Source organism: Chinchilla lanigera, unplaced genomic scaffold (assembly GCF_000276665.1).
Source record: "Chinchilla lanigera isolate Chin_1 unplaced genomic scaffold, ChiLan1.0 scaffold00117, whole genome shotgun sequence".
NCBI classification, from domain to species: Eukaryota; Metazoa; Chordata; class Mammalia; order Rodentia; family Chinchillidae; genus Chinchilla; species Chinchilla lanigera.
In genome coordinates this window covers 297,761-310,496 of record NW_004955518.1, presented here as the reverse complement: position 1 = coordinate 310,496, position 12,736 = coordinate 297,761, and the positions used below count along the sequence as shown (strand labels likewise).

Here is a 12,736-nt window from a genome sequence, read left to right as displayed (position 1 = left end):
AAGGAATGTTCTTTTCCCAAAAACCTCTATTTAAGTATATATATCATTCCAAAATTAAATAATGTGGGTGAAAATAAAAAATATGTACAGAAGGAATAAGAACCAGTCCTCAAAATAAAAACTGACCTCATTCTCTGGAATCTAATCTGTGGGAATAATACTACACTAATTTCCAAATGTATTTCTCTAAATTTTGACATCATTGCACTTCAACATATGAGGAGCAAGGACATGGTTTTTGAGGAAAGGTTCTAATCTTGGCAGTGGTTTATGTTTCTTATTCTGGTGAAGTAATGAAGGGTAGGAGCGTAGAGAACAGTAGTTCAGGTAGAGTCAGAGTAGATCCGAAATGCAAAACAATGTCTAGAGGCTTAATGCACAGTTTTCTATAGGAAGAGATTGAAAGGAGTGGGAGGGATCTGGAAAACTGTAGAAAGAATGACACTTGAGAGGGAGCTGGGGGAAGTCAGAAACAGATAAGAGAAACAAACAGGTTTCAATGCAGTTTATAACAGGGGTAGGAAAGCAAGAGCTTCACCTCCTCTCTAGAACTGTACCTAAGCGTCCCCCAGCTCCTTGACTCTCCCTGAAAGTTGCCTGGGGACTTTGCCCTGGCCTTCTGAGGCTGAGTTTGTGACCTCACTTCAGTGCCCCACACTATTACCATGGCTGGGAGCACCCTAGACCTGACTGATCCTCCTTGAGTTCACTACAGAGGTTCATGTGATGACTGCAAAGGGTGAGGGTAGTGGCTAGGGGAGAGAACATAGATTTGCGAGCCAGTACACTGGTTTTAAACCTTAGCTCTCTCTCTTAGGGTTTTTAAACTCATCAGTGCCTCAGTTTCCCTAGGTTTGGAGGAATAAATGCATGAATGTATGTGAAGCCATTTAGCATAATACCTGATACATGATAGACCCATGTCCTTCCACCTAGATTCTTTTACTGTAAGAAGATATAAATATTATACACTTTGGTCTGAAATGATGATGAACTGTTTCACTTTCTCCATAGGTTTTAGGTGAAAACAATAGCCCTCTTCTGAATGCATATCAAATTATTTTTAATATTTTCATGATACCAGAATTGTAAACTTTCAATCACAGGCTTAATTTTGAGAAACACCTGAAAATCACTCAACACCAAACATGGTGAATAAAGGGATAAGCCAAGTGTTTCTAGTTTAGCAATACAGATAGGAGGAAGAGAGGAAAAGGGAAAACAGAAACTGACTCACCTGATAAAAGTTAAGTCCAAAAGGAGGTTCTGAAAATCTTCATCATCAGCAGCAACTTGAAATAAAAATCTACTTTGAAAGGAACAAGCAGCCAAAATTAACTTGGAAATAAATGTGCCTTCATACTTTACTTTTTAAAAAAGGCAAGCAGTCATACCTTATAACCCTCTAGGGTGGAGGGCAGGGATCAGGTGGTATAAAATCTCCTATTCTCCCTATCAGAGAAATTGGAAGGTTATGGGGTCCCCTGGTGAGATCTTCCTTGCTGTCTCTCTATGTCTCTTAAAGTAAAATAAAGTGAAATGTATTGACCCCTATTGTTTTCTCTGGATTGTCAAGCCAACTTGACACAAATACACCAGTCTAAAAAACTGACATTAAAAGCATAGGATCCTAATGTGATACTGGGTGTTACTTATTCTCTCTGAACTTCCACTTCTTCTTTGGTTCACCTGTAAAATTGTAAAATTTGTGTTAGGTCTACTTTTAGTGTAATATATCCAGTGGTTCTTGCTGCTTCTGTTTCGATGAACTCAGTCCACTCACCTCTACAGGATCTTCTTGTACCTGTGAGAAGAGGACAATCTCATCTGGTTGGCACCACATTTACTGTGCTCATTCCTTAAAATTCATTCTCCTCATATTTCAGTACCATGCAGTCATATAGTTTGTAAAATTTGTCAAAGCAGATACACTTGCATATTTTTTCTTATACAGGGTTCCCCACATTTTTTAAGGGAGTAACTCTACAAACCCTGAATCTAGATATATGTCTTGCCAAGCCCACCAGTGTATGGAAAGTGGGCCAAAGCATCAAATGATCAAAAAAACAAAGTCCTGAAGGCAGTTGAAAAAGCAGCCACTTTCCAGTCTCTCCTCTTTTTTTAATCTCCCCATTTTGTTTTTCTTGTTAATTTTAGAGCAAAACATTGAGATCTTGAACAGCAAAATGGCTGTTCAAAGATCCCTGCACAAAATTCACAAGGTGCAGGGAAGTCAAAACATACACTGCTGATCTCCATCCTATGACTGAAGCCACCAAAACCCTTGAAGTATCCGGTGATAAACTTCACTAACAGAAAGTCACAAACTGGGTGGCACAACCAGTGCAAGTGGAGACAGACACCAGCTGCCATGCCTGGAAGGCAGGTTTTACACTCACAGCACATTTTCTACGTGATTTAAAATAGAGTAACTGCTGGCTGTGTTTCAGGCATGACATATTATTTTTACTCTCAATTACAGTAATAAAAATAGTAAAAACTGCTGTGGGAATAGAGAATGGGCTAGCATTTTCTTAACTGTGTTTTAAGACAGAGTCAGACTTCATAGAAATTAGCTGTGTGTGTGTGTGTGTGTGTGTGTGTGTGTGTGTGTGTTTCTACCCACTTGCCTTACACCTGTGTACCTTGCCTTTCTGAAAAATATCTTTACACCATGCTTTTGGCTTTCCTTTGAGGTTCAACCAGCTACCAATGTTCTACTTGAGCAGCAGAGGCTTCCCTAGACTCCCAGAATTCACACTTAGCTCCTCTTCTCCTGGGGGGACATTAGCCATAGAGCATTACATCCCAGAAGGAGAACATCTTCCACTGCCACATTATTACTAAATACCAATTCTGATTCCAGCTGTGCAGAAGCCAGGAGAACCATCCTTAGGGGATAAACTACACACAAACATATTTGTTCAACTTGTTGGGAATGTGATCTGTGATGTGATATTTCACAAGCCGCTTTTGCAATGGCCAGTCTGCTTCCTGAAACTGATACTGCTGGTGGTGTAGGCAGGAAATATAAATGAAGGAAATGTTTCTAAACCAACAATAAATGCAAAAGTATTAAACTTTACATTCCTTTGCCTTGGCAAATTATTCCTTCCCCCTGTCTTGCCCCATGTCATGCCTCTAGTTCCTTGCTCTTCCTCTAGCCATTGTCTTCTCTGGGGACAGTTATAGTTTTCAAATTCATTTAGCATTCACTCAAAAATGTGTATCAAATGATGACTTTTTGCCAACACTGTCTTGCTCTGGAGAGGGAGAAATTAAAAAGACACTGTCCCTGCTCTCATTGAGAATACAGTCTAGTGGGAATGGTACAGAAGACTGAGAATGTGATGCACTGTGGTAAGTGTTGAAATTGCAGTGCTGGTTGGTGGGACACTTGTGCTTCTTGTGCTTGAATCTATATATGTGCTTTTCATGGGACACCCAGGAGGAACTTCAGTGGGGTGCTTCTTCCCTCAGATTTGGCCAAAGGAGCTCAATAGGGATGAAATATTTCATTTGCAAAAAAATTCTATAGTTAATACCAATAACGAGTATCTTATGTTTTCATTTTCTATTGCTACCATAGTAATTCACCAGAAACCTGACAGTTTGAAAGAGTATTCATTTATTATCTCACAGTTCCACAGGTCAGATGACCAATGGGTTTTCTGTGTATTCTGCTGGGGATCTTACAGGGCCAAAATCAGAGTTGGCTGGTCTGTGGTCTTACAGAAGTTCTAGGGAAGAAGAAATGTTCTGGTTAGTTCATGATATTGACATAATTGATTTCCTTCTCATGGCTACTACATGGCCCACACTATCTTCAGTCCAGTAAAAGTTAAACTCTCTTTGACTTCTGTTTTCCTCTTATGACATCAAAGGCTCAAATGAGTAAATACGGTCTACTTGAGTATTCCAGAATAATTTCCCTTCTTTAGGTTCAACTGATTAGCAACTTTAGTTACATCTGCAAAGTAGCTTCATTACACACATTCATAACAATTGGACCAACACCAGGAGCAGAGATCCAGGGGAGCCAACATTCTGCCTACCTCAGTCTACCTCATGGCCCCTATGATTCATATCCAACCTACATGCAAAATACATTCAGCCCACCCCACAATTTCCAAAAGTTTTATCTCATTACAGCTGCTAAAACTCACCTAAATCTGATCTTTCCAGAAGTCCCAACTCTGATCAACATCTAAATTAGACACATATGAGGCTGTTGTGCTGTATTAAGCACAACTCCTGGTGATGACTCTCACTCTGGAACCAAGAAGACCAAGGAAACAGGCTATCTGCTTCCAACACACAAAGACAGAACCAGCATCAGACAATAGTCACACACATCCCCATTTTTAAAAAGGAAGCAGTAAAAGTAGAAAACATTCACAAGTCTACAATGATGTCAAAATCCAACCAGGCAGACACTGTTAGGTCTCAATGCCTGGAAACAATTCTTCCAGGCTCTCCACTCTGCCCTCTGAGTCATCACTTAAGCTGAAGTGGCACACTGTTCCAGGCAGTGGGCTAAGGCCTGACACACACTGACTCATTTCATCCTCCCAGCTACCCTAAGAAGAAGAGTCATTCCTCAGAATCTAGCAAGAATTAGCTCCAGGGTCCTACATGAAGTGGCAGAGTATATTTGTTTAAACCTATACACATTTTCCTAAATACATTAAATGGCCTCTACATTTCTTTTAATACCTAATTCAATGTAAATACTATGTAAACATTTGTAACAGTGTATTGTTTAGGAAATAATGACAAAAAAGTTCATTTTGAGTACAAGTTTTTTCTGAATGTATCTGCGGCTGGTTGACGCTACAGATACAGAAACCACCAATACAGAGGGCCAACTGATAACTGCTATTATTTATCCTCATTTTACACATGAGAACACTGGGGCACACATAGATTACATGTTTTTCCCAAGGTCATACCATTAGGCAGTAGATTCAAACCCAGGCAGTCTGGTTTTCCCAAGGTCATACCATCAGGCAGTGGATTCAAACCCAGGCAGTCTGGCTTCAGAACAGCTCTACTGCACTTCACTGCCCTGTAAAATCAGTAATAATTTTAATCCAAGAAAGTATGGAAACTATTTCTGGCTCCCCCTAAAACACTTTGTTGTTTTCTCTCAGATATGTGGATGTATTTGTATATCAATGTGTAGTGCCCACATGCTGTACAGAAAGATGAAAGAACACCTGACATCTCTGTAGTGGGACATGGAGGGAAGAGTAATAAGGAAGTCCTAAATCTTATATACTTGAATACAAAATGCTTTTCTAGAAACAATATGCAGCTTGCTTTTGTGTATGACTATTTTTCCAACCTCAAAATAATTTGTGTCTTATTCTAAGAAAAGATGCTAACTATTCATCTCCATAAAAACAATTATTTTTCAGTTAGCCTTTAGTTTGAGCTCCTGATGGAGAAGCACACTTCTTTAATAACTCCTCACACAGCAGTAAGAGCACACTGTAGTTAGATGAGATGGCTCAGGGGTTGGACTACTGGTTTAACAAATGGTCCCATCTCTTCACATCCCATTAACCCTGAGTTGCTTACTGCACATGTCTGAGATACTCTTGTAAAATAGGGAAAATAGTATGACCTGCTTCACAGAGACTGTGTGATAACTAAATGTATATAAGCTCTGTATGCCGGCCTCCAGTGAGCCTTCAGTAAGCCTTAATTAACATTTTTGTTTAAAATCTTTTTCCCTGATTTTACTTTGTATCTTTTGTGATTCCTCTCAAGTGAAATTCCATACACCATGGATACAATTCTATAAATGAAAGAATTATTTAATTTTATTATATTTTATTGCTTCAAATAAGGATGTGTTAGAAATTTCCATTCTGAAAATATATTCATACTTTATCACCCATTCTAATATTGACCTGAACTAGAACAGAAGGAGTTCTTCTTAGGTTTTATATATTCATTTTCAGACAAACGCAGTTTCCTCTTGGGTTTTCAGTAATAATTTATGGAGACGCTGTGTCTTGTAAACCTCTTTCTTTTGTGTAGGTGTCATGTTAAGTTTTCCCAATATTTTGTCTATAGAAATTTTGTTCCAAACATGGATAATTGGGGCTGGGGATTTAGCTCAGCGGCACATGCCTGTCTGGCAAGCGCAAGGTTGTGAGTTCAATTCCCGGTACCAGAAAAAAACAAAAAAAAAACAAACAAAACCTGGATGGTTAACACTCACACAGTGAATAACATGAATTCTGCAGAAGTTCAGTTGTGCAAATGAAGTCTGTGTCAGAAACTGAAAAGCTCTTCATTGCACAACTCATCCATGAGGACAGCTACTGCTCCAAATGACAAGCACTGTCAAGGATACGGAGGAGTTGAACACCTTGTAAAATGTTGGTACTGCTGTGGAAAACACTTAGAATTATTATATAATCCAACAATCAAATTTCTGGGTATGAATACCCACAAGAATTGAAAGCAGCATCTCTTAGGGATATTTGCACACCTATGTGCACACTAGCATTATATATAGCAGCCCAAAGATGGAAGTAACTCAAAGATTTCTCAGTAATGAATGGATAAGCAAATGTGGTATATACATACAATGGTATACTTTGAGGCCTGAAAAATACCCTGTCTCCTATCACCTACTACAACTTGGATGAATCTTGAGAATATTGTACATGCTAAATGAAATAAGGCAGCCAAAAAGAAAGATAACAAATAATTTTCCTTATATAAGATCCCTAGAATAGGCAGTCTCCAACAAACTCATATGAACGAAAAGTGGGAGTTGAGTATCAGGGATTGAGCTAAAGGGAAAAAGCAGCTGTGATACATGGAAAAGTCCTAGATATTTATTTTACAAGGTAAACTACTTAGTACTACAGAGCTACATGCTTAAAAATGGATACATAGTAAATTTTATGCTGTGTGTTTTTATCACAATAATAAAAGTCATTGAATGTACAATGCTAAGAGTGAATTCTAATGTGAACTATGGACTTTGGGCGATAGTGATTTGTCATTATATGTTAGCTGATTGTAAAAAAAATGTGCCTCTTAGATGCTGTCTTTATATGTCACAGTGGGAAGATTATATGCATAGAATACAGAAGACATGCTCTTGTACTCTCTGATCAATTTTGTTATGAAGTCTAAAAAACAGAATTTGTGTTTAATGTTCTGAATTGTAGACTATGCCAATATTATAAACAACCAACAATACCTTCAAGAAAGATTGTGCCATGGGAAAGGACGTCAGTGGATAGCCTCAAAGGCATCATCAGTGTGTAGTAGCACAAGCTGTAACCTGTGGTCAACTCTTATTTCCTTGTGAAATTACTTCTTTGAGATGGGCACCACTCCCTGCTTCTTCATTTGTAACACAAGTGACCAGCACATCAAGTGACCACCAAGACCTATTTGACCAATACGTAATTTTTAAGGATATGCATGTAGGTCTCTTATGTGATTTTCATTGAGTAAAAAGTTATAAAGTGATGGTTTAAATTGGGAATTGTGTGATTCATGGTAATGTAATGTTTCCCAGATTTCTCATTTAGAAATGTAACAAAAATGACTGTTTCAATGAATTACCATTAGGCTACATATAACTTAAATTTTCATATAAAAGACCTAAGTGCAACTCACCTTTTAAAATTATGTAGAGCTAAAACACAAGTCTTAACAAGTTTAAAATGATCAAACTTATATAAGGTATATTTCAGATCACACAGGCATAGAAGTAGAAATGAGTAGCCAGAAGAATACTAGACAATCCAAAAATATGTGGAAATTAAACAATACTCCACTAACCAGTATGAAACAATCACAACAAAAATCAGAAAATACATGAGACCAGAAAACAACTTTTTTGATCCAGTACAACTTATAGGTAAAATGCATGTGATTTTAAAAAAAAATCTCAAATTAGCCTAATTTTACAACCCAAGGATACAGAAAACAAAGACAAAACTAAATCTGTTAGTAAGAAGAAAGAAATAATACAGATGAGAGCAAAGATTAATGAACAAAAGAATGGAAAATAGAAAACCTTAATAAAATTGAGGTTTTTAAAAAATCAACAAAATTGTTTCTTCAACAAATAGTGTTGGGGAAATTGACATAGCATTATCATAAACCATACACAAAAGTTAACAAAATGAATTAAAGGACTAAATGTAAAACTTAAAATATAAAACTTGAAAGAAAATGGGAGACTTGTTCATGGTACTGGATTTGGGGATGATTTATTTAATGTGACACTAAATTCCAAGCAATGAAAGCAAAAACACATAAATGGAGCAGCATTAAACTTAACTTTTGATCATCAGAGGACATAATCAGCAAGGTAAAAGGCAATTTATAGGATGGGAGAAATTATGTCTTAATCATATATCTGATTAGAGGTTGATAGCCTGGATAAACAAAGAGCCTCTACACACTCAGTGTGGTGGGACATCCCTATAATCTCAGGAGGCCAAGACAGGAAGATTGCAGGTTTGTACCCAGCCTGGACAACTCATCAAAATCCTGTCTAAAAATAATTTTCTTGGGGGGCTGGGGATTTAGCTCAGTGGCACAGTGCCTGCCTGGCAAGCACAAGGTCATGAGTTCAATTCCTGATACTAGGAAAAAACCTTATTATTATTATTATTCTTTTTAAAAAGCCTGGCAATTTCACTCATCACGTTCAGTCCCCAGTACCATACAGAAAGAAATTAAATACAATTAATACATGATACTTAAGTGACCCAGAAGCACGTATAAAAGATGATCAATATCAATAATTATTAAGAAACACAGATTAAAACCACAGTGAAGCAAGACATAGTGACACATGCCGGTAATCCCAACACTCAAGGATGCTTAGGCAGGAGGATCACAAGTTGAAATCTAGTCTGGGCAAATTTGTAAGAACTCTGTCTCAAAATGAAAAATTTTAAAAGGCTGTGAATAAAGCCCATTGTCAATACTCAGTGCCATAAAAACAAAACAAAAACAAATCATCTCTTATCTATTTAGTACTATTTTCAAAATTTACCAAAAAGATTTAGCTACACAATTTATTAACTATTGTTATTCTCCTATTATTTTATTTTGAAATTTTGTTTTATTTTTCCATAAAATAAAAAATTTGCCAACAAATAACAAATAATAACAATGACATGGAAAAATTGAAACACTTATACACTGTTAATAGAATTATAAACTAATGCAGCTGCGATGAAATACAGTATGGTAGTTTCTCAAAAAATTAAAAATAGAGCTACCATATAACCCAGTAAACCCCCTTCCAGTTATATGTGTTCAAGACAATTGAAGGCAGCATCTCTTGAGATATATTTTCATTAACTGTTCCTTTCAGTAAACCATTAGACAACAGTATTACAATTATCCCAGCTATCCTTCTATATACATACACACACAGACACACACAGGCACACACAGAGCCTACATATACATTCCCTTCCTTCTTTCTTTTTCTCTTGTCCCCTATCCCAGTTGTTCATTCTTTTGAGCAATTTCTTTCCCTTTCATAATATCTATTGCATGCTTTGGGTTTTATTTACTCCAGCATTTGTAATTGGTTGATTTCCTGATGATAGCTATTCTTTTTGGGGTGAGATGGAATCTCAATGTTGTTCTAATTTACATTTCTAGAATGACCAGTGATGTTGACCATTTTTTTTATATATTTATTTGCTATTTGCATTTCTTCATATTCATTCAGATGCCCATTTCTGGATTGGGTCTTTGAATTTAGGAGGCTTGATTCATTTTATCTTGAGATATATTTTCCCATTCATGTTCACAGCAGCACTATTCACAATAGCCGAGAAGTGGAAGCAATCCCAATATTCACTGATGGATAAATGGATAAACAAAATGTGGTCTATATACACAATGGAATGCTATACATCCTTAAAATTGAAGGAAGTCTTGTCACATACTACAACATGAATAGATCTTAAAGACATTTTGCTGAGTGAAATAAGTCAATCACAAATGTATAAATATTTTCTGATTCCACTACAATGAGGTATCAGAGTAGTAACATTCACAAATATAGGGAATAGAGTTCATGAACAAAAAATCAAACTCTACGGGAAATACTTCAGAGAATCAACAACTGGGATTTCATCTTATTGAAAAGCTTTTGCACATCTAAAGAAATCACCAAGAAAGTAAAAGGCAAATCCACAACGTGGGAAAAAATTTTAGCCAACTACCCCTCAGACAAAGGACTTATATCTAGGTCATATAAAGAGTTTTTAAGGTCTTCTATGCACAGTATCATGTCATCTGTGAATAGTGACATTTTCACTTCTTCCTTTCCTATTCTTATTCCTTTTATTCCTCTCTCTTGTCTAATTGCTCTAGCCAATATTTCCAGAACTATATTAAATAGGAGTGGTGACAGTGGACATCCTTGTCTTGTTCCTGATTTTAAGTGAAAACTTTCAATTTCTGACCATTTACTATGATGTTAGGTGTTGGTTTATCATAGATGGCTTTGATCGGCTTGAGGTAAAGGCCATCTATTCCTATTTTCTGTAGGGTTTTCAACATGAATGAGTGTTGGACTTTATCGAAGGCTTTTTCTGCATCGATGGAGACGATCATGTGATTTTTGTTCTTGGCTCTACTGACATGGTGTATTACGCTGATCAATTTGTGTATATTGAACCATCCCTGCATTCCTGGTATGAATCCCACTTGGTCGTGGTGTACAATCTTCTTGATGACTTGTTGTATTCTGTTTGCTAGTATTTTATTGAGAATTTCTGCATCTATATTCATTAGGGAGATTGGTCTGTAGTTCTCTTTCTTGGTTGGGTCTTTCTCTGGTTGTGGTATCAGAATAATACTTGCCTCCAGGAATGAGTTGGGGAAAATTCCTTCCCTTTCAATTTCATTAAAGAGTTTGAGAAGAACTGATGTAAAATCGTCCCTAAATTGCTTGTAGAATTCAGATGTGAATCCATCAGGACCCAGGCTTTTCTTCATTGGCAAGTTTTTAATTACATTTTCAATTTCCCTGGCTGATATTGAGTTATTCAGGACTTTTATATCTTCTTCATTCAGCTTTGGAAATTCATATGTATCTAGAAATCTGTCCATTTCCTATGTGTTTTCCATCCTATGAGATTAAAGATTTTCAAAGTAGGTGCTGATGATCTTCTGAATTTCTTCAGAATCTGTTGCGATTTCACTCCTTTCATTCCTTACTGCATGTATTTCAGGATTTTTTTTCCTTTTTTTTTTTTTTTTTTTTGATAAGGTTGGCTAGGGGTTTCTATTTTGTTTATACTTTCAAAGAACCAACTGGTTGATTCATTAATTGTTTGAATTTTTTTTAGTCTCCATTGTGTTAATTTCTGCTCTGAGCTTTATAATTTCTGGCCTTCTTTGGGCTCTGGGCTTGACTTGTTCTTCTTTTTCTAGGAACTTGAGGTGCAGCATCAGATTGTTTATTTGTGCTTGTTCTGTTTTCCTGAGGTGGGAGTTCACCGTTATAAATATCCCTCTGAGGACTGCTTTCAGTGCAACACACAGGTTCCTGAAGATTGTATCTCCATTTTCTTTTGTTTGTAAATAGTGTTTGATCTCTACTTTGATTTCATTTGTGACCCATTGTTTGTTCAGGAGGGTGTTATTTAATTTCCAACTGTTTATGCAGTTTCTGTGTTTTCTTTTGTCATTAATTTCCAATTTCCTTGCCCCATGGTCTGTGTCTTGGTTATGTTTTCTCCTTGCTGGGACAAAATACCTAGTGCCCAAAATTAAGGAAGGAAAGGTTTATTTCACTTACAGTTTCTGGAGCTTTCAGTCCATACTTGGCAGGTTACAAGGCAGAGTGGCACATGGCAGAGGGCTACAGCTCATGGCAGCAGAACACAGCAAAGCAACAAGCACACACACAAGGGAGGAATGGTGGGAAGCAGCCTCTTTCTCTCCCTTACATATGCAAACTATCCACCCCAGGGTGGGTGTAGCTCTCACATCAATAATCAGTCAAACTCTAAAAGCCTGCCCTATGACAGCATGAGGCTTTGGGGGGGCCACCCAGACACAAACCTAACATTCCACCTCTGACCCCCCAAAGACTCATGCCCATCCCTTCATACAAACAGCATTTAGTCCATCTGTAAGAGTTGCCAAAGTCCTAACAGTTTCAGCATTGTTGAAGAATCTAAGTCCCAAGCCTCCTCTGAGATATAAAGCAAACTCTTAGCTATGAGCCCCTGTACAAATGGAAAGTTAAACACTTCCAACATTTAATGGCACAAAATAAGTAGTACCATTCCAAAAGGTACAAACAGGGGGACACAGAGCTTTGGGACCAAAGCAAGTCCAAAATCCAGCAGGGCTAACATTATGTCCTGTAGTTACATGACCAGCATCTGAAGCAATCTGTAGCACACTGTGACCTCCAAAGGGCTTGCATGAGTCCAGTCCTGTGGCACTTCTGGTGGTTACAGCTTCCATGGCTTCTCTCTTAGGCCCGCTTTGCTCCCTCCTTGCAGCTTTCCCTAGATGATCCACGGTCCTGGCTTTTCTAAACTTCTGAGGTCTCCAGTGTACCTTTTGCTTCACGCTCACAGCTTCACACACTGCCCTTTCAGGGGCACACTGCCTGGCCTCCCAGGCTTTCTGAAATCTGGGTGGAAGCCTCTTAGACCTCAGAACTCATGCATTCACCATGTACCTAAAGCCAGGGCCACATGGA

At 37.6% G+C, this 12,736-nt stretch overlaps 1 long non-coding RNA gene across 2 annotated transcripts in view; it reads right to left on the bottom strand.

Moving 5' to 3' along the window:
• Positions 1–2,849: 2,849 nt before the first annotated feature.
• Positions 2,850–12,736, bottom strand: part of LOC102003369 — a 96,501-nt gene continuing 86,614 nt past the window's right edge. Inside the window, exons 2-5 of one of the 2 annotated variants that reach the window (XR_001231852.1) lie at positions 6,233–6,402; positions 4,953–5,068; positions 4,167–4,304; positions 2,850–3,740 (exon numbers count right to left, since the gene is read on the bottom strand). This is a non-coding gene — a long non-coding RNA (uncharacterized LOC102003369). Of the gene's footprint in view, positions 3,741–4,166; positions 4,305–4,952; positions 5,069–6,232; positions 6,731–12,736 lie in introns of those variants that run through there. The other variant, XR_001231851.1, reaches the window with a different exon arrangement.